Below are 22,567 nucleotides of genomic sequence, written 5' to 3'. Positions count from 1 at the left end.
CAACGATAACTTGCCACTGAAGTTTTACTGTCTTTCCATGATTTGGGTTTGACACATTTTTCTATAGAAGGCATTAAGAATTTTGAGGTGAAGAGATAAAAGAAGCTTGTAGGCTAAGTCACCTACTTTCATTGAATTCAGATATAAGGCTCACAATATCTGGGGGATAACTTCATATACTCCCCAAGAGATAAAGAACTTCTTTTGGGCCGTACTCGAATGAAGACCAAAACCTTGATATCCAAAACATCGATTCTCACTTCTGAACTCATTGTTCTGAATCCTTAAAACAGGTGGGACTCTTGAGAAGTATTCTAGAAAAAGGGTCTTCCTTTGTTAAACAAAACTTTCTTTTATTTTAGAGAGGGAATAATTATAAGATCAGAAAGGGAGATTCTTACTCCTGTATACCTCAAAGGTTGGGGAGGAATCTTACAGTGCAAGTTTCTTCCTTGATCCGACCGAGTATCTTTATAGGTGCAGTCGGATCAGTGTGATCAGTAATGATCTTGACTACGTTAGAGTAAAAAGTTATCCTGATGGAATCGCCCGTGCTTTCCGGGTAAGGGAAGTTTTTCCGGGTTCGGTTTTGGAAAAACCGACGGATTAGTCTCTTGTCCGGATATCCGTGGTGGACGAGGCCCCGAGTGTGGGACCCAGCCCCATGCATGAAGTGCTACTTCCGCTGTTAGTATCCCGAATCCATTGCGCGGTGGGGACAAGGATCTCACAGTTGGTATCAGAGCGAATTCGGCTAATAAAGATCAACTGAGAAGACAAATATGTCAAAAATTTATCAAGAAACACAAAAAGGTTGTAATTGTGTGATATAATTCATACAATTTGATATTCAAACTTGTAAGATTCCTCCCCAGCCTTCGAGGTATACAGGAGTAAGAATCTCCCTTTCTGATCTTATAATTATTCCCTCTCTAAAATAAAAGAAAGTTCTGTTTAACAAAGGAAGACCCTTTTCCTAGAATACTTCTCAAGAGTCCCACCTGTTTTAAGGATTCAGAACAATGAGTTCAGAAGTGAGAATCGATGTTTTGGATATCAAGGTTTTGGTCTTCATTCGAGTACGGCCCAAAAGAAGTTCTTTATCTCTTGGGGAGTATATGAAGTTATCCCCCAGATATTGTGAGCCTTATATCTGAATTCAATGAAAGTAGGTGACTTAGCCTACAAGCTTCTTTTATCTCTTCATCTCAAAATTCTTAATGCCTTCTATAGAAAAATGTGTCAAACCCAAATCATGGAAAGACGGTAAAACTTCAGTGGCAAGTTACCGTTGGCTTCTAAGTTACGCTAGCTCCTTCCTTTATATAAGTCGTAACTTTTACTTGTCGCTCACAATAATCTTACTTCTATCGATCTCCTTTCTTTCTTAATCTCCTTCATGGCTTGGCAACAAGAACTAGTTTTATCCATAATGATTCCTCACCTTCAAGACGCAAGTGAATCTGTGAAGAAGGATTTTATAGAGCAGTATGAGCGCTCACTTTTCCCTCACTTGGGAACTTCTGTAGCGCAAACCAAATGGCGGACCTATCAAAACATAACTAGGGTAACACCCTGGGGTCAGCAGCACTTTCGTAACAATGTCCGCTTGGCCATGGTTATTGAAGCTTTGGGTTTGGGTCCCCGATACTACTGCGTCATGAGATCAAGGCATCCTGGGTTTTCTGAGCGGGTCTTCTTACTGGCGTGTTTTCTTCCTCATGAGAAGATATGCCTTTACCCCATTTTTGGCTTGCCTCTCAGAGGTCCTTTTGTTAGAACACCTCATACCACTGAGATAGGCGCAGCAATAACCCACAGAATCATTCCCATAGATGAGTTACCTTATACTTGTGCAGCTTGTGAGGACTGCTTTTGTGATCATATGATGGACGGGCTTATGGAAGTGTAAAGAGTTCTTCTATCCTTACTGTATAAGTTCCGAGAATGAATAAAGTTTAAATCTTGTTCTTATTTTGAATCTTGCTCTCTTTAAGACGTTTCTTGGTGGTTAATCTTGATTAAAATTTTTCTCTAAGTCTCATATTCGTGAATCTTGCGAAATTATCACAAGTTGCGAGATGAGGACATCTCGCGTTTTTTAAGTGGGGTAGAATGTAAGATTCCTCCCCCAACCCCTTTTTGATGTCTAGTATCCTCACCTGTAATCAACCCTCTTCAGAAATATAAAGACCTTGTTTCTATCTGTTTTAGCCTAGAGAGAGAAAAATATTCTAGAGAGAGAATATTCAGATTTTGAATATTTTTGGATAGAAAAATATCTCTTATAATTCAGATGAGTTTCCCTGAAATAGAAATTCAAAAAGAATTTTCCAATGTGCAATTGGAATTAATTGGAAATAGGTATAAAGAACCTTAGTCTAAGGGTCTAGATTTTCAGAAATCTTTAGACTATGGTCCAATTAAGGTTCCTATGGGCCAATAGCATCAATCCATGTGTAGGGAGGAGATAAATCCAAATTTGTAAAAAAGAAGATACCCAAAAATGAGTAAATGCTCACATAAGGTGAAGAGTTGAAAATGTACAAGGTTTATTAGTAAAAAACTATGAGCAATATTAAAAATATGAGATATTTTGGGTATCCAAAAATGAGTAAATGCTCACATAAGATGAAGAGTTGAAAATGTACAAGGTTTATTAGTAAAAAACTATGAGCAATATTAAAAATATGAGATATTTTGGGTATCCAAAAATGAGTAAATGCTCACATAAGATGAAGAGTTGAAAATGTACAAGGTTTATTAGTAAAAAACTATGAGCAATATTAAAATGATTCCATTATGACACATATGTAAGGAAGGGGAATTCTTTAAAGGAGGTGCATATTTCACATAAGATGAAGAGTTGAAAATGTACAAGGTTTATTAGTAAAAAAAAAACTATGAGCAATATTAAAATGATTCCATTATGACACATATGTAAGGAAGGGGAGTTCTTTAAAGAAGGTGCATATTTCACATGCTTGAATGAGTTTTAAACTCATAAAAATTGAGATATTTCATCTCTCCTCTCTCCTCATTCAAGTCTAGTTCCAAAAAGTTAGCTTAACTGACCTAAAAATGGTCAAATATTGACCAAACTGATTTAGAAAATTCTAGAATCAGTTTGTTTGGTTAGGAGCTCAATTTTTCCTATAAATAGAAGCCTCCCCCTTGTTGAAAAATAGATAGTGTTTATGCATCGTTACTCTACTCCACCTAAGCCAAGAACTGTGAATTCATTTAATAATTCACTAGTTTTTGGAGCTTCCCTCTTTCTTCAATCCCCATTAGTGGCTCCATCAACATACTTAACCAATTGATTGGTTGGGGGCCTCTACCGTGAACAAAGAATCAAGCAAGTTGTAAGGTAATTAGTGAATATTGATCTTTCTATAATTTCTCAATGTTTCTCTCTTCTCAACCCCTCTCAAGCTTGAGAAGTTTAATTGGTATGGTTTTTTTTAAATACTATTGAAGTTTGAATAGTAGTGAAAAGTTACATAAGTTAATAAATGCTATTGAAGTTAATTTTCATTTATGTTTAAATTCTAATGATTTTTATGTAAATTCTCTCTCTCACTCAAGAAATGGTCATACTCATGACCCGTTCTCAATCCAAATCAAGCTTTTCATAAAGCTTTTCCTTAACCCAAGCTTAAGCTATGCTTGAGGCCAATTTAATGGCTTTTTTCTATGCTTTTAGTTTATGCATATTGATGATTCAATCCACTATAGATTAATGATCCAATTAGAGATCATTTTAATTATTTCCTTAATGATAAGCTTTATCCCTTAGAAAAAATTGAGATTTATCAGTCATAGCAGCGGAGCTATGGCAAAATTTTTATAAAAAATTATGCATAAAATAATTTCATTCAAAGCATAAAAAGAGGACTTCCTACCATATTCTAGGAATTATCATCCTAGATTAATTGAAAGAATTTCATTATAATCATGGAGAAATTGAATTTTACGAATTTCAGTTTTGTGAGATCCCTGTTCCCACCGCGCAACGGATTCGGGGTACTAGCAGCGGAAGTAGCACTTCTTGCGCAAGGCAGGGTCCCACACTCGGGGCCTCGTCCACGGATATCCGGACAAAAGACTAATCCGTCGGTTTTTCCAAAACCAGACCCGGAAAAACTTCCCTTATCTGGAAAGCACGGGCGATTCCACCAGGATAATTTTTACTCTAACGTAGTCAAAACCCTTAATGATCAAACAGATCCGACTGCATCTATAAAGATACTTGGTCAGATCAAGGAAGAAACTTGCACTTGGATCATTGGGATCAACGCTTTTTTCCCCACCAAGGAGGCACAGCCGTTGATTCCTATCCATAGAACAATTACTATCCGGGATTTACTTTATCTATCGTAATAACAGAAATTGAGTCTCGATTTATGGATCCATCAGTCCAGCCTAACCCCATCCGATCCCATGGGTTAGCCAACCGCCCAACCACTGTAGTGATGGAATCCAATTTGGAATTTGGTTAGGTTTTGTCCCGGGTACCAAGGAAAAGAGTTCCAAGGCCCCCTAGCCGGAATTTCATGCAAACATAAAACTAGCCACACCACTTACACACCCAATATGAAAAATTGCCTTTTTTCTTAGCATCAGCTAACTTTAAAACAATCATTTAATGAAACCATAGTACCACTGATCACAATCTCCCAAATTATCCAGTTGATTCATAATTTCCCATCATTCCTTCATCAGAGTATCTATGGCATCATTGGCAACTAGAACGCTCACCACCTGTCCACACAGGGGCCGTTTCAATAGTTCCTAGCCCATAATACTCAACAATATAATCACTTATCAAGATGGACTCTCGTTGAAGATCAGCAAGATCAACCAACAGATCCATATAAAAGAGCCATGGACTCATCCGTTGAGGACCAGCAAGGTCAGTCAACCAGATCCATGCCCGGTTCCAGAAAACAACTCTTACTCCTTGTTCCAATATCTTCCTCGACGCACGCGTGGGTATCCTGGGCGACCCAGAGCCCGAGCACCGTATGGTCAGCACCCTCTAGGATCCTTCGCAGGTGACCTAGCGCTTCACTCATAGGCCGCTTCCTTGGTCCCTCATCCACCGTACCGGAAGCTCACCATTTTAATCGAACCGAGGCTGGTCAAGACCTCGGCCGACCTTGCTACGCGAGACGTCCTCCATTGACTCTCCGTCAGCAGTTGCAACTTTATCAGTTAGGTCTCCACGACCTTAATCACAAGACGGTCAAAATGCTTTCCCAGCATTCTTGACATAAAACAGCCATTTACAAACAGCATTTACAAACAGTTTACAAATACAATTTCTATATTAACTCTCATTTTTCCACATTATCCCTCATGCAATCCACATTACTTATTCCACATTTCATTTATATGTGTACTCATCCAATCATATCATTTTCCATCTCTTCACTTCAGATTCCTTCACATCACATATCATATATTCACATCCATATCCACATCCATACATCCACATCCACATCCACATTCACATCCATACATCCACATCTACATGCTTATCTCCATTTTCACATCCTCATTTATACATCCACATCCCATATCCACATTCATACATACACATCCATATCCACATCCATATCCGCATTCATACATACACATACATATCCACATCCACATGCATACATTCATTATCACGTCCTCATTCATACATTCACATCCACATACATACATACATACATCCACATCCACATCCACATTCTCATTCACATCTATACATCCATATCTACAAGCACATTCACATCCATACATCCACATCTATATCCTCATTCACATCCATACATCCACATTCATGCATCCACATCTACATGCCTACATCCATACATACACATCCACATTTACATCCATGCATCCACATCCACATCCTCATTCACATCCATACATCCACATTCATACATCCACATCCACATCCACATTCACATCCATACATCCACATCTACATGCTTATCTCCATTTTCACATCCTCATTTATACATCCACATCCCATATCCACATTCATACATACACATCCATATCCACATCCACATGCATACATACATCCACATCCACATTCCCATTCACATATATACATCCATATCTACATGCACATTCACATCCATACATCCACATCTATATCCTCATTCACATCCATACATCCACATTCATGCATCCACATCTACATGCTTATCTCCATTTTCACATCCTCATTTATACATCCACATCCCATACCCACATTCATACATACACATCCATATCCACATCCACATGCATACATACATCCACATCCACATTCCCATTCACATATATACATCCATATCTACATGCACATTCACATCCATACATCCACATCTATATCCTCATTCACATCCATACATCCACATTCATGCATCCACATCTACATGCTTACATCCATACATCCACATCCACATTTACATCCATGCATCCACATCTACATCCTCATTCACATCCATACATCCACATTCATACATCCACATTCATACATCCATACATCCACATTCATACATCCACATCCACATCCACATTCACATCCATACATCCACATTCATACATCCACATCCACATCCATACATCCACATTCATACATCCACATCCACATCCACATTCACATCCATACATCCACATTCATACATCCACATCCACATCCACATGCATCTTATCATATCTTATCACTTCCCATATCTTTTATGCATACCTCTATGCATGAAATTCAATTATGCTAAAAGTAACACTTTTATAATAAAATATTCAACTTTTATGCATACCTCTATGCATGAAATCCAATATGATAAAAGTAACACTTTTGATATAAAAAAATTATCCTTTATGCATACTTCTATGCATGAAAATTAAAAATGATAAAAGTAACACTTTTGATATAAAAAAATTATCCTGTATGCATGATATTAAAATTCAATTTCTCCATGATTATAATGAAATTCTTTCAATTAATCTAGGATGATAATTCCTAGAATATGGTAGGAAGTCCTCTTTTTATGCTTTGAATGAAATTATTTTATGCATAATTTTTATAAAAATTTTGCCATAGCTCCGCTGCTATGACTGATAAATCTCAATTTTTTCTAAGGGATAAAGCTTATCATTAAGGAAATAATTAAAATGATCTCTAATTGGATCATTAATCTATAGTGGATTGAATCATCAATATGCATAAACTAAAAGCATAGAAAAAAGCCATTAAATTGGCCTCAAGCATAGCTTAAGCTTGGGTTAAGGAAAAGCTTTATGAAAAGCTTGATTTGGATTGAGAACGGGTCATGAGTATGACCATTTCTTGAGTGAGAGAGAGAATTTACATAAAAATCATTAGAATTTAAACATAAATGAAAATTAACTTCAATAGCATTTATTAACTTATGTAACTCTTCACTACTATTCAAACTTCAATAGTATTTAAAAAAAAACCATACCAATTAAACTTCTCAAGCTTGAGAGGGGTTGAGAAGAGAGAAACATTGAGAAATTATAGAAAGATCAATATTCACTAATTACCTTACAACTTGCTTGATTCTTTGTTCACGGTAGAGGCCCCCAACCAATCAATTGGTTAAGTATGTTGATGGAGCCACTAATGGGGATTGAAGAAAGAGGGAAGCTCCAAAAACTAGTGAATTATTAAATGAATTCACAGTTCTTGGCTTAGGTGGAGTAGAGTAACTATGCATAAACACTAACTATTTTTCAACAAGGGGGAGGCTTCTATTTATAGGAAAAATTGAGCTCCTAACCAAACAAACTGATTCTAGAATTTTCTAAATCAGTTTGGTCAATATTTGACCATTTTTAGGCCAGTTAAGCTAACTTTTTGGAACTAGACTTGAATGAGGAGAGAGGAGAGATGAAATATCTCAATTTTTATGAGTTTAAAACTCATTCAAGCATGTGAAATATGCACCTCCTTTAAAGAACTCCCCTTCCTTACATATGTGTCATAATGGAATCATTTTAATATTGCTCATAGTTTTTTTTTACTAATAAACCTTGTACATTTTCAACTCTTCATCTTATGTGAAATATGCACCTCCTTTAAAGAATTCCCCTTCCTTACATATGTGTCATAATGGAATCATTTTAATATTGCTCATAGTTTTTTACTAATAAACCTTGTACATTTTCAACTCTTCATCTTATGTGAAATATGCACCTCCTTTAAAGAATTCCCCTTCCTTACATATGTGTCATAATGGCATCATTTTAATATTGCTCATAGTTTTTTTACTAATAAACCTTGTACATTTTCAACTCTTCATCTTATGTGAGCATTTACTCATTTTTGGATACCCAAAATATCTTATATTTTTAATATTGCTCATAGTTTTTTACTAATAAACCTTGTACATTTTCAACTCTTCACCTTATGTGAGCATTTACTCATTTTTGGGTATCTTCTTTTTTACAAATTTGGATTTATCTCTTCCCTACACATGGATTGATGCTATTGGCCCATAGGAACCTTAATTGGACCATAGTCTAAAGATTTCTGAAAATCTAGACCCTTAGACTAAGGTTCTTTATACCTATTTCCAATTAATTCCAATTGCACATTGGAAAATTCTTTTTGAATTTCTATTTCAGGGGAACTCATTTGAATTATAAGAGATATTTTTCTATCCAAAAATATTCAAAATCTGAATATTCTCTCTCTAGAATATTTTTCTCTCTCTAGGCTAAAACAGATAGAAACAAGGTCTTTATATTTCTGAAGAGGGTTGATTACAGGGGAAGATACTAGACATAAAAAAGGGGGTTGGGGGAGGAATCTTACATTCTACCCCACTTAAAAAACGCGAGATGTCCTCATCTCGCAACTTGTGATAATTTCGCAAGATTCACGAATATGAGACTTAGAGAAAAATTTTAATCAAGATTAACCACCAAGAAACGTCTTAAAGAGAGAAAGATTCAAAATAAGAACAAGATTTAAACTTTATTCATTCTCGGAACTTATACAGTAAAGATAGAAGAACTCTTTACACTTCCATAAGCCCGTCCATCATATGATCACAAAAGCAGTCCTCACAAGCTGCACAAGTATAAGGTAACTCATCTATGGGAATGATTCTGTGGGTTATTGCTGCGCCTATCTCAGTGGTATGAGGTGTTCTAACAAAAGGACCTCTGAGAGGCAAGCCAAAAATGGGGTAAAGGCATATCTTCTCATGAGGAAGAAAACACGCCAGTAAGAAGACCCGCTCAGAAAACCCAGGATGCCTTGATCTCATGACGCAGTAGTATCGGGGACCCAAACCCAAAGCTTCAATAACCATGGCCAAGCGGACATTGTTACGAAAGTGCTGCTGACCCCAGGGTGTTACCCTAGTTATGTTTTGATAGGTCCGCCATTTGGTTTGCGCTACAGAAGTTCCCAAGTGAGGGAAAAGTGAGCGCTCATACTGCTCTATAAAATCCTTCTTCACAGATTCACTTGCGTCTTGAAGGTGAGGAATCATTATGGATAAAACTAGTTCTTGTTGCCAAGCCATGAAGGAGATTAAGAAAGAAAGGAGATCGATAGAAGTAAGATTACTGTGAGCGACAAGTAAAAGTTACGACTTATATAAAGGAAGGAGCTAGCGTAACTTAGAAGCCAACGGTAACTTGCCACTGAAGTTTTACCGTCTTTCCATGATTTGGGTTTGACACATTTTTCTATAGAAGGCATTAAGAATTTTGAGATGAAGAGATAAAAGAAGCTTGTAGGCTAAGTCACCTACTTTCATTGAATTCAGATATAAGGCTCACAATATCTGGGGGATAACTTCATATACTCCCCAAGAGATAAAGAACTTCTTTTGGGCCGTACTCGAATGAAGACCAAAACCTTGATATCCAAAACATCGATTCTCACTTCTGAACTCATTGTTCTGAATCCTTAAAACAGGTGGGACTCTTGAGAAGTATTCTAGGAAAAGGGTCTTCCTTTGTTAAACAGAACTTTCTTTTATTTTAGAGAGGGAATAATTATAAGATCAGAAAGGGAGATTCTTACTCCTGTATACCTCGAAGGCTGGGGAGGAATCTTACATTCTACCCCACTTAAAAAGTGCGAGATGTCCTCATCTCGCAAGGTAGAGGACAACTCTTTTTCTTAACATCCAATTTTATTTTGGGGTTCCTTATATTCTGGTCAACCCAGCAGAACACTGGGATAAATATCCCTTATATAGAACTCATCATTAATATTCAGATCATATCATTCATATCTTTAACATGATAATGAATTCAGCAAATCACTATGAGATTAGTGGGTTGTGCTGTCAAATTGTTACTGTTAACACTTGATCAGTAGATCAAGTTAAGGGATGACAAATTGAGAACTTGCTTGACTGAAATTTCCGTGGAGGAATGTTCAGAAGGAAATTTTTCGGTCTAATGGACCATTATCATGTTAAAGATATGAATGATATGATCTGAATATTAATGATGAGTTCTATATAAGGGATATTTATCCCAGTGTTCTGCTGGGTTGATGACTGACCTTGCTGGTCCTCAACGGATGAGTCCATGGCTCTTTTATATGGATCTGTTGGTTGATCTTGCTGATCTTCAACGAGAGTCCATCTTGATAAGTGATTATATTGTTGAGTATTATAGGCTAGGAACTATTGAAACGGCCCCTGTGTGGACAGGTGTTGAGCGTTTTAGTTGCCAATGATGCCATAGATACTCTGATGAAGGAATGATGGGAAATTATGAATCAACTGGATAAATTGGGAGATTGTGATCAGTGGTACTATGTTTTCATTAAAGGATTGTTTTAAAGTTAGCTGATGCTAAGAAAAAGGCAATTTTCATATTGGGTGTGTAAGTGGTGTGGCTAGTTTTATGTTTGCATGAAATTCCGGCTAGGGGGCCTTGGAACTCTTTTCCTTGGTACCCGGGACAAAACCTAACCGAATTCCAAATTGGATCCCATCACTACAGTGGTTGGGCGGTTGGCTAACCCATGGGATCGGATGGGGTTAGGCTGGACTGATGGATCCGTAAATCGAGACTCAATTTCTGTTATTACGATAGATAAAGTAAATCCCGGATAGTAATTGTTCTATGGATAGGAATCAACGGCTGTGCCTCCTTGGTGGAGAAAAAAGCGTTGATCCCAACCAAGTATCTTTATAGATGTAGTCGGATCTGTTTGATCAGTAAGAGTTTTGACTACGTTAGAGTAAAAATTATCCTGGTGGAATCGCCCGTGCTTTCCGGATAAGGGAAGTTTTTCCGGGTCTGGTTTTGGAAAAACCGACGGATTAGTCTTTTGTCCGGATATCCGTGGACGAGGCCCCGAGTGTGGGACCCTGCCTCGCGCAAGAAGTGCTACTTCCGCTGCTAGTACCCCGAATCCGTTGCGCGGTGGGAACAGGGATCTCACATTTTGATGTCTAGTATCTTCCCCTGTAATCAACCCTCTTCAGAAATATAAAGACCCTGTTGCTAACTATTTTAGCCTAGAGAGAGGAAAATTATTCTAGAGAGAGAATATTCAGATTTTGAATATTTTTGGATAGAAAAATATCTCTTATAATTCAGATGAGTTCCCTTGAAACAGAAATTCAAAAAGAATTTTCCAATGTGCAATTGGAATTAATTGGAAATAGGTATAAAGAACCTTAGTCTAAGGGTCTAGATTTTCAGAAATCTTTAGACTATGGTCCAATTAAGGTTCCTATGGGCCAATAGCATCAATCCATGTGTAGGGAAGAGATAAATCCAAATTTGTAAAAAGACGATATCCAAAAATGAGTAAATGCTCACATAAGATGAAGAGTTGAAAATGTACAAGGTTTATTAGTAAAAAACTATGAGCAATATTAAAATGATTACATTATGACACATATGTAAGGAAGGGGAATTCTTTAAAGGAGGTGCATATTTCACATAAGATGAAGAGTTGAAAATGTACAAGGTTTATTAGTAAAAAACTATGAGCAATATTAAAATGATTCCATTATGACACATATGTAAGGAAGGGGAATTCTTTAAAGGAGGTGCATATTTCACATAAGATGAAGAGTTGAAAATGTACAAGGTTTATTAGTAAAAAAAAACTATGAGCAATATTAAAATGATTCCATTATGACACATATGTAAGGAAGGGGAGTTCTTTAAAGGAGGTGCATATTTCACATGCTTGAATGAGTTTTAAACTCATAAAAATTGAGATATTTCATCTCTCCTCTCTCCTCATTCAAGTCTAGTTCCAAAAAGTTAGCTTAACTGACCTAAAAATGGTCAAATATTGACCAAACTGATTTAGAAAATTCTAGAATCAGTTTGTTTGGTTAGGAGCTCAATTTTTCCTATAAATAGAAGCCTCCCCCTTGTTGAAAAATAGTTAGTGTTTATGCATCGTTACTCTACTCCACCTAAGCCAAGAACTGTGAATTCATTTAATAATTCACTAGTTTTTGGAGCTTCCCTCTTTCTTCAATCCCCATTAGTGGCTCCATCAACATACTTAACCAATTGATTGGTTGGGGGCCTCTACCGTGAACAAAGAATCAAGCAAGTTGTAAGGTAATTAGTGAATATTGATCTTTCTATAATTTCTCAATGTTTCTCTCTTCTCAACCCCTCTCAAGCTTGAGAAGTTTAATTGGTATGGTTTTTTTTTAAATACTATTGAAGTTTGAATAGTAGTGAAGAGTTACATAAGTTAATAAATGCTATTGAAGTTAATTTTCATTTATGTTTAAATTCTAATGATTTTTATGTAAATTCTCTCTCTCACTCAAGAAATGGTCATACTCATGACCCGTTCTCAATCCAAATCAAGCTTTTCATAAAGCTTTTCCTTAACCCAAGATTAAGCTATGCTTGAGGCCAATTTAATGGCTTTTTTCTATGCTTTTAGTTTATGCATATTGATGATTCAATCCACTATAGATTAATGATCCAATTAGAGATCATTTTAATTGTTTCCTTAATGATAAGCTTTATCCCTTAGAAAAAATTGAGATTTATCAGTCATAGCAGCGGAGCTATGGCAAAATTTTTATAAAAATTATGCATAAAATAATTTCATTCAAAGCATAAAAAGAGGACTTCCTACCATATTCTAGGAATTATCATCCTAGATTAATTGAAAGAATTTCATTATAATCATGGAGAAATTGAATTTTAATATCATGCATAAAGGATAATTTTTTTATATCAAAAGTGTTACTTTTATCATTTTTAATTTTCATGCATAGAAGTATGCATAAAGGAAAAATTTTTATATCAAAAGTGTTACTTTTATCATTTTTTAATTTTTCATGCATAGAAGTATGCATAAAGGAAAATTTTTTATATCAAAAGTGATACTTTTATCATTTTTAATTTTCATGCATAGAAGTATGCATAAAGGATAATTTTTTTATATTAAAAGTGTTATTTTTATCATTTTTACTTTTCATGCATAGAAGGATGCATAAAGGAAAATTTTTTATATCAAAAGTGTCACTTTCATCATTTTTAATTTTCATGCATAGAAGTATGCATAAAGGATAATTTTTTTATATCAAAAGTGATACTTTTATCATTTTTAATTTTCATGCATAGAAGTATGCATAAAGGATAATTTTTTTATATTAAAAGTGTTATTTTTATCATTTTTAATTTTCATGCATAGAAGGATGCATAAAGGATAATTTTTTATATCAAAAGTGTTACTTTTATCATTTTTAATTTTCATGCATAGAAGTATGCATAAAGGATAATTTTTTTATATCAAAAGTGTTACTTTATGTGGATGTGGATGTGATGTATGAATGTGGATGTATGGATGTATGAATGTGGATGTATGGATGTGAATGAGGATGTAGATGTGGATGCATGGATGTAAATGTGGATGTGGATGTGGATGTATGGATGTATGCATGTAGATGTGGATGCATGAATGTGGATGTATGGATGTGAATGAGGATATAGATGTGGATGTATGGATGTGAATGTACATGTAGATAAAGATGTATATATGTGAATGGGAATGTGGATGTGGATGTATGTATGCATGTGGATGTGGATATGGATGTGTATGTATGAATGTGGATATGGGATGTGGATGTATAAATGAGGATGTGAAAATGGAGATAAGCATGTAGATGTGGATGCATGAATGTGGATGTATGGATGTGAATGAGGATATAGATGTGGATGTATGGATGTGAATGTGCATGTAGATATGGATGTATATATGTGAATGGGAATGTGGATGTGGATGTATGTATGCATGTGGATGTGGATATGGATGTGTATGTATGAATGTGGATATGGGATGTGGATGTATAAATGAGGATGTGAAAATGGAGATAAGCATGTAGATGTGGATGTATGGATGTGAATGTGGATATAGATGTGGATGTATGGATGTGAATGTTGATGTAGATATGGATGTATATATGTGAATGGGAATGTGGATGTGGATGTATGTATGCATGTGGATGTGGATATGGATGTGTATGTATGAATGTGGATATGGGATGTGGATGTATAAATGAGGATGTGAAAATGGAGATAAGCATGTAGATGTGGATGTATGGATGTGAATGTGGATGTGGATGTGGATGTATGAATGTGGATGTATGGATGTGAATGAGGATGTGGATGTGGATGCATGGATGTAAATGTGGATGTGTATGTATGGATGTAGGCATGTAGATGTGGATGCATGAATGTGGATGTATGGATGTGAATGAGGATATAGATGTGGATGTATGGATGTGAATGTGCATGTAGATATGGATGTATAGATGTGAATGAGAATGTGGATGTGGATGTGGATGTATGTCTGTATGTATGTGGATGTGGATGTATGAATGAGGACGTGATAATGAATGTATGCATGTGGATGTGGATATGGATGTGTATGTATGAATGCGGATATGGATGTGGATATGGATGTGTATGTATGAATGTGGATATGGGATGTGGATGTATAAATGAGGATGTGAAAATGGAGATAAGCATGTAGATGTGGATGTATGGATGTGAATGTGGATGTGGATGTGGATGTATGGATGTGGATATGGATGTGAATATATGATATGTGATGTGAAGGAATCTGAAGTGAAGAGATGGAAAATGATATGATTGGATGAGTACACATATAAATGAAATGTGGAATAAGTAATGTGGATTGCATGAGGGATAATGTGGAAAAATGAGAGTTAATATAGAAATTGTATTTGTAAACTGTTTGTAAATGCTGTTTGTAAATGGCTGTTTTATGTCAAGAATGCTGGGAAAGCATTTTGACCGTCTTGTGATTAAGGTCGTGGAGACCTAACTGATAAAGTTGCAACTGCTGACGGAGAGTCAATGGAGGACGTCTCGCGTAGCAAGGTCGGCCGAGGTCTTGACCAGCCTCGGTTCGATTAAAATGGTGAGCTTCCGGTACGGTGGATGAGGGACCAAGGAAGCGGCCTATGAGTGAAGCGCTAGGTCACCTGCGAAGGATCCTAGAGGGTGCTGACCATACGGTGCTCGGGCTCTGGGTCGCCCAGGATACCCACGCGTGCGTCGAGGAAGATATTGGAACAAGGAGTAAGAGTTGTTTTCTGGAACCGGGCATGGATCTGGTTGACTGACCTTGCTGGTCCTCAACGGATGAGTCCATGGCTCTTTTATATGGATCTGTTGGTTGATCTTGCTGATCTTCAACGAGAGTCCATCTTGATAAGTGATTATATTGTTGAGTATTATGGGCTAGGAACTATTGAAACGGCCCCTATGTGGACAGGTGGTGAGCGTTCTAGTTGCCAATGATGCCATAGATACTCTCATGAAGGAATGATGGGAAATTATGAATCAACTGGATAATTTGGGAGATTGTGATCAGTGGTACTATGGTTTCATTAAAGGATTGTTTTAAAGTTAGCTGATGCTAAGAAAAAGGCAATTTTTCATATTGGGTGTGTAAGTGGTGTGGCTAGTTTTATGTTTGCATGAAATTCCGGCTAGGGGGCCTTGGAACTCTTTTCCTTGGTACCCGGGACAAAACCTAACCGAATTCCAAATTGGATCCCATCACTACAGTGGTTGGGCGGTTGGCTAACCCATGGGATCGGATGGGGTTAGGCTGGACTGATGGATCCGTAAATCGAGACTCAATTTCTGTTATTACGATAGATAAAGTAAATCCCGGATAGTAATTGTTCTATGGATAGGAATCAACGGCTGTGCCTCCTTGGTGGGGAAAAAAGCGTTGATCCCAATGATCCAAGTGCAAGTTTCTTCCTTGATCTGACCAAGTATCTTTATAGATGCAGTCGGATCTGTTTGATCAGTAAGAGTTTTGACTACGTTAGAGTAAAAATTATCCTGGTGGAATCGCCCGTGCTTTCCGGATAAGGGAAGTTTTTCCGGGTCTGGTTTTGGAAAAACCGACGGATTAGTCTTTTGTCCGGATATCCATGGTGGACGAGGCCCCGAGTGTGGGACCCTGCCTCGCGCAAGAAGTGCTACTTCCGCTGCTAGTACCCCGAATCCGTTGCGCGGTGGGAACAGGGTTCTCACAGTTGGTATCAGTCCACAGCCTTCGAGGTTTACAGGAGTAAGAATCTCCCTTTCTGATCTTATAATTATTCCCTCTCTAAAATAAAAGAAAGTTCTGTTTAACAAAGGAAGACCCTTTTCCTAGAATACTTCTCAAGAGTCCCACCTGTTTTAAGGATTCAGAACAATGAGTTCAGAAGTGAGAATCGATGTTTTGGATATCAAGGTTTTGGTCTTCATTCGAGTACGGCCCAAAAGAAGTTCTTTATCTCTTGGGGAGTATATGAAGTTATCCCCCCAGATATTGTGAGCCTTATATCTGAATTCAATGAAAGTAGGTGACTTAGCCTACAAGCTTCTTTTATCTCTTCATCTCAAAATTCTTAATGCCTTCTATAGAAAAATGTGTCAAACCCAAATCATGGAAAGACGGTAAAACTTCAGTGGCAAGTTACCGTTGGCTTCTAAGTTACGCTAGCTCCTTCCTTTATATAAGTCGTAACTTTTACTTGTCGCTCACAGTAATCTTACTTCTATCGATCTCCTTTCTTTCTTAATCTCCTTCATGGCTTGGCAACAAGAACTAGTTTTATCCATAATGATTCCTCACCTTCAAGACGCAAGTGAATCTGTGAAGAAGGATTTTATAGAGCAGTATGAACGCTCACTTTTCCCTCACTTGGGAACTTCTGTAGCGCAAACCAAATGGCGGACCTATCAAAACATAACTAGGGTAACACCCTAGGGTCAACATCACTTTCGTAACAATGTCCGCTTGGCCATGGTTATTGAAGCTTTGGGTTTGGGTCCCCGATACTACTGCGTCATGAGATCAAGGCATCCTGGGTTTTCTGAGCGGGTCTTCTTACTGGCGTGTTTTCTTCCTCATGAGAAGATATGCCTTTACCCCATTTTTGGCTTGCCTCTCAGAGGTCCTTTTGTTAGAACACCTCATACCACTGAGATAGGCGCAGCAATAACCCACAGAATCATTCCCATAGATGAGTTACCTTATACTTGTGCAGCTTGTGAGGACTGCTTTTGTGATCATATGATGGACGGGCTTATGGAAGTGTAAAGAGTTCTTCTATCTTTACTGTATAAGTTCCGAGAATGAATAAAGTTTAAATCTTGTTCTTATTTTGAATCTTTCTCTCTTTAAGACGTTTCTTGGTGGTTAATCTTGATTAAAATTTTTCTCTAAGTCTCATATTCGTGAATCTTGCGAAATTATCACAAGTTGCGAGATGAGGACATCTCGCGTTTTTTAAGTGGGGTAGAATGTAAGATTCCTCCCCCAACCCCCTTTTTGATGTCTAGTATCTTCCCCTGTAATCAACCCTCTTCAGAAATATAAAGACCTTGTTTCTATCTGTTTTAGTCTAGAGAGAGAAAAATATTCTAGAGAGAGAATATTCAGATTTTGAATATTTTTGGATAGAAAAATATCTCTTATAATTCAGATGAGTTCCCCTGAAATAGAAATTCAAAAAGAATTTTCCAATGTGCAATTGGAATTAATTGGAAATAGGTATAAAGAACCTTAGTCTAAGGGTCTAGATTTTCAGAAATCTTTAGACTATGGTCCAATTAAGGTTCCTATGGGCCAATAGCATCAATCCATGTGTAGGGAAGAGATAAATCCAAATTTGTAAAAAAGAAGATACCCAAAAATGAGTAAATGCTCACATAAGGTGAAGAGTTGAAAATGTACAAGGTTTATTAGTAAAAAACTATGAGCAATATTAAAAATATGAGATATTTTGGGTATCCAAAAATGAGTAAATGCTCACATAAGATGAAGAGTTGAAAATGTACAAGGTTTATTAGTAAAAAACTATGAGCCATATTAAAATGATGCCATTATGACACATATGTAAGGAAGGGGAATTCTTTAAAGGAGGTGCATATTTCACATAAGATGAAGAGTTGAAAATGTACAAGGTTTATTAGTAAAAAACTATGAGCAATATTAAAATGATTCCATTATGACACATATGTAAGGAAGGGGAATTCTTTAAAGGAGGTGCATATTTCACATAAGATGAAGAGTTGAAAATGTACAAGGTTTATTAGTAAAAAAAAACTATGAGCAATATTAAAATGATTCCATCATGACACATATGTAAGGAAGGGGAGTTCTTTAAAGGAGGTGCATATTTCACATGCTTGAATGAGTTTTAAACTCATAAAAATTGAGATATTTCATCTCTCCTCTCTCCTCATTCAAGTCTAGTTCCAAAAAGTTAGCTTAACTGACCTAAAAATGGTCAAATATTGACCAAACTGATTTAGAAAATTCTAGAATCAGTTTGTTTGGTTAGGAGCTCAATTTTTCCTATAAATAGAAGCCTCCCCCTTGTTGAAAAATAGTTAGTGTTTATGCATCGTTACTCTACTCCACCTAAGCCAAGAACTGTGAATTCATTTAATAATTCACTAGTTTTTGGAGCTTCCCTCTTTCTTCAATCCCCATTAGTGGCTCCATCAACATACTTAACCAATTGATTGGTTGGGGGCCTCTACCGTGAACAAAGAATCAAGCAAGTTGTAAGGTAATTAGTGAATATTGATCTTTCTATAATTTCTCAATGTTTATCTCTTCTCAACCCCTCTCAAGCTTGAGAAGTTTAATTGGTATGGTTTTTTTTAAATACTATTGAAGTTTGAATAGTAGTGAAGAGTTACATAAGTTAATAAATGCTATTGAAGTTAATTTTCATTTATGTTTAAATTCTAATGATTTTTATGTAAATTCTCTCTCTCACTCAAGAAATGGTCATACTCATGACCCGTTCTCAATCCAAATCAAGCTTTTCATAAAGCTTTTCCTTAACCCAAGCTTAAGCTATGCTTGAGGCCAATTTAATGGCTTTTTTCTATGCTTTTAGTTTATGCATATTGATGATTCAATCCACTATAGATTAATGATCCAATTAGAGATCATTTTAATTGTTTCCTTAATGATAAGCTTTATCCCTTAGAAAAAATTGAGATTTATCAGTCATAGCAGCGGAGCTATGGCAAAATTTTTATAAAAATTATGCATAAAATAATTTCATTCAAAGCATAAAAAGAGGACATCCTACCATATTCTAGGAATTATCATACTAGATTAATTGAAAGAATTTCATTATAATCATGGAGAAATTGAATTTTAATATCATGCATAAAGGATAATTTTTTATATCAAAAGTGTTACTTTTATCATTTTTAATTTTCATGCATAGAAGTATGCATAAAGGAAAAAAAAATTTATATCAAAAGTGTTACTTTTATCATTTTTTTAATTTTTCATGCATAGAAGTATGCATAAAGGAAAATTTTTATATCAAAAGTGATACTTTTATCATTTTTAATTTTCATGCATAGAAGTATGCATAAAGGATAATTTTTTTATATTAAAAGTGTTATTTTTATCATTTTTAATTTTCATGCATAGAAGTATGCATAAAGGATAATTTTTTTATATCAAAAGTGTAACTTTTATCATTTTTGAATTTCATGCATAGAGGTATGCATAAAAGATATGGGAAGTGATAAGATATGATAAGATGCATGTGGATGTGGATGTGGATGTATGAATGTGGATGTATGGATGTGAATGTGGATGTGGATGTGGATGTGGATGTATGAATGTGGATGTATGAATGTGGATGTGGATGTATGAATGTGGATGTATGGATGTGAATGTGGATGTGGATGTGGATGTATGGATGTATGAATGTGGATGTATGGATGTGAATGAGGATGTAGATGTGGATGCATGGATGTAAATGTGGATGTGGATGTATGGATGTATGCATGTAGATGTGGATGCATGAATGTGGATGTATGGATGTGAATGAGGATATAGATGTGGATGTATGGATGTGAATGTACATGTAGATAAAGATGTATATATGTGAATGGGAATGTGGATGTGGATGTATGTATGCATGTGGATGTGGATATGGATGTGTATGTATGAATGTGGATATGGGATGTGGATGTATAAATGAGGATGTGAAAATGGAGATAAGCATGTAGATGTGGATGCATGAATGTGGATGTATGGATGTGAATGAGGATATAGATGTGGATGTATGGATGTGAATGTGCATGTAGATATGGATGTATAGATGTGAATGAGAATGTGGATGTGGATGTGGATGTGGATGTATGTATGTATGTATGTGGATGTGGATGTATGAATGAGGACGTGATAATGAATGTATGCATGTGGATGTGGATATGGATGTGTATGTATGAATGCGGATATGGATGTGGATATGGATGTGTATGTATGAATGTGGATATGGGATGTGGATGTATAAATGAGGATGTGAAAATGGAGATAAGCATGTAGATGTGGATGTATGGATGTGAATGTGGATGTGGATGTGGATGTATGGATGTGGATATGGATGTGAATATATGATATGTGATGTGAAGGAATCTGAAGTGAAGAGATGGAAAATGATATGATTGGATGAGTACACATATAAATGAAATGTGGAATAAGTAATGTGGATTGCATGAGGGATAATGTGGAAAAATGAGAGTTAATATAGAAATTGTATTTGTAAACTGTTTGTAAATGCTGTTTGTAAATGGCTGTTTTATGTCAAGAATGCTGGGAAAGCATTTTGACCGTCTTGTGATTAAGGTCGTGGAGACCTAACTGATAAAGTTGCAACTGCTGACGGAGAGTCAATGGAGGACGTCTTGCGTAGCAAGGTCGGCCGAGGTCTTGACCAGCCTCGGTTCGATTAAAATGGTGAGCTTCCGGTACGGTGGATGAGGGACCAAGGAAGCGGCCTATGAGTGAAGCGCTAGGTCACCTGCGAAGGATCCTAGAGGGTGCTGACCATACGGTGCTCGGGCTCTGGGTCGCCCAGGATACCCACGCGTGCGTCGAGGAAGATATTGGAACAAGGAGTAAGAGTTGTTTTCTGGAACCGGGCATGGATCTGGTTGACTGACCTTGCTGGTCCTCAACGGATGAGTCCATGGCTCTTTTATATGGATCTGTTGGTTGATCTTGCTGATCTTCAACGAGAGTCCATCTTGATAAGTGATTATATTGTTGAGTATTATGGGCTAGGAACTATTGAAACGGCCCCTGTGTGGACAGGTGGTGAGCGTTCTAGTTGCCAATGATGCCATAGATACTCTCATGAAGGAATGATGGGAAATTATGAATCAACTGGATAATTTGGGAGATTGTGATCAGTGGTACTATGGTTTCATTAAAGGATTGTTTTAAAGTTAGCTGATGCTAAGAAAAAGGCAATTTTCATATTGGGTGTGTAAGTGGTGTGGCTAGTTTTATGTTTGCATGAAATTCCGGCTAGGGGGCCTTGGAACTCTTTTCCTTGGTACCCGGGACAAAACCTAACCGAATTCCAAATTGGATCCCATCACTACAATGGTTGGGCGGTTGGCTAACCCATGGGATCGGATGGGGTTAGGCTGGACTGATGGATCCGTAAATCGAGACTCAATTTCTGTTATTATGATAGATAAAGTAAATCCCGGATAGTAATTGTTCTATGGATAGGAATCAACGGCTGTGCCTCCTTGGTGGGGAAAAAAGCGTTGATCCCAACCAAGTATCTTTATAGATGCAGTCAGATCTGTTTGATCAGTAAGAGTTTTGACTACGTTAGAGTAAAAATTATCCCGGTGGAATCGCCCGTGCTTTCCGGATAAGGGAAGTTTTTCCGGGTCTGGTTTTGGAAAAACCGACGGATTAGTCTTTTGTCCGGATATCCGTGGACGAGGCCCCGAGTGTGGGACCCTGCCTCGCGCAAGAAGTGCTACTTCCGCTGCTAGTACAAGACCTTGTTTCTATCTGTTTTAGCCTAGAGAGAGAAAAATATTCTAGAGAGAGAATATTCAGATTTTGAATATTTTTGGATAGAAAAATATCTCTTCTAATTCAGATGAGTTCCCCTGAAACAGAAATTCAAAAAGAATTTTCCAATGTGCAATTAGAATTAATTGGAAATAGGTATAAAGAACCTTAGTCTAAGGGTCTAGATTTTCAGAA

The sequence above is a fragment of the Cibotium barometz genome, chromosome 18 (assembly GCF_041138505.1).
Source record: "Cibotium barometz isolate CiBa-2024 chromosome 18, ASM4113850v1, whole genome shotgun sequence".
Lineage (NCBI taxonomy): Eukaryota > Viridiplantae > Streptophyta > Polypodiopsida > Cyatheales > Cibotiaceae > Cibotium > Cibotium barometz.
The sequence above is the reverse complement of the archived record's forward strand: the minus strand, read 5'-3'. Positions refer to the sequence as shown.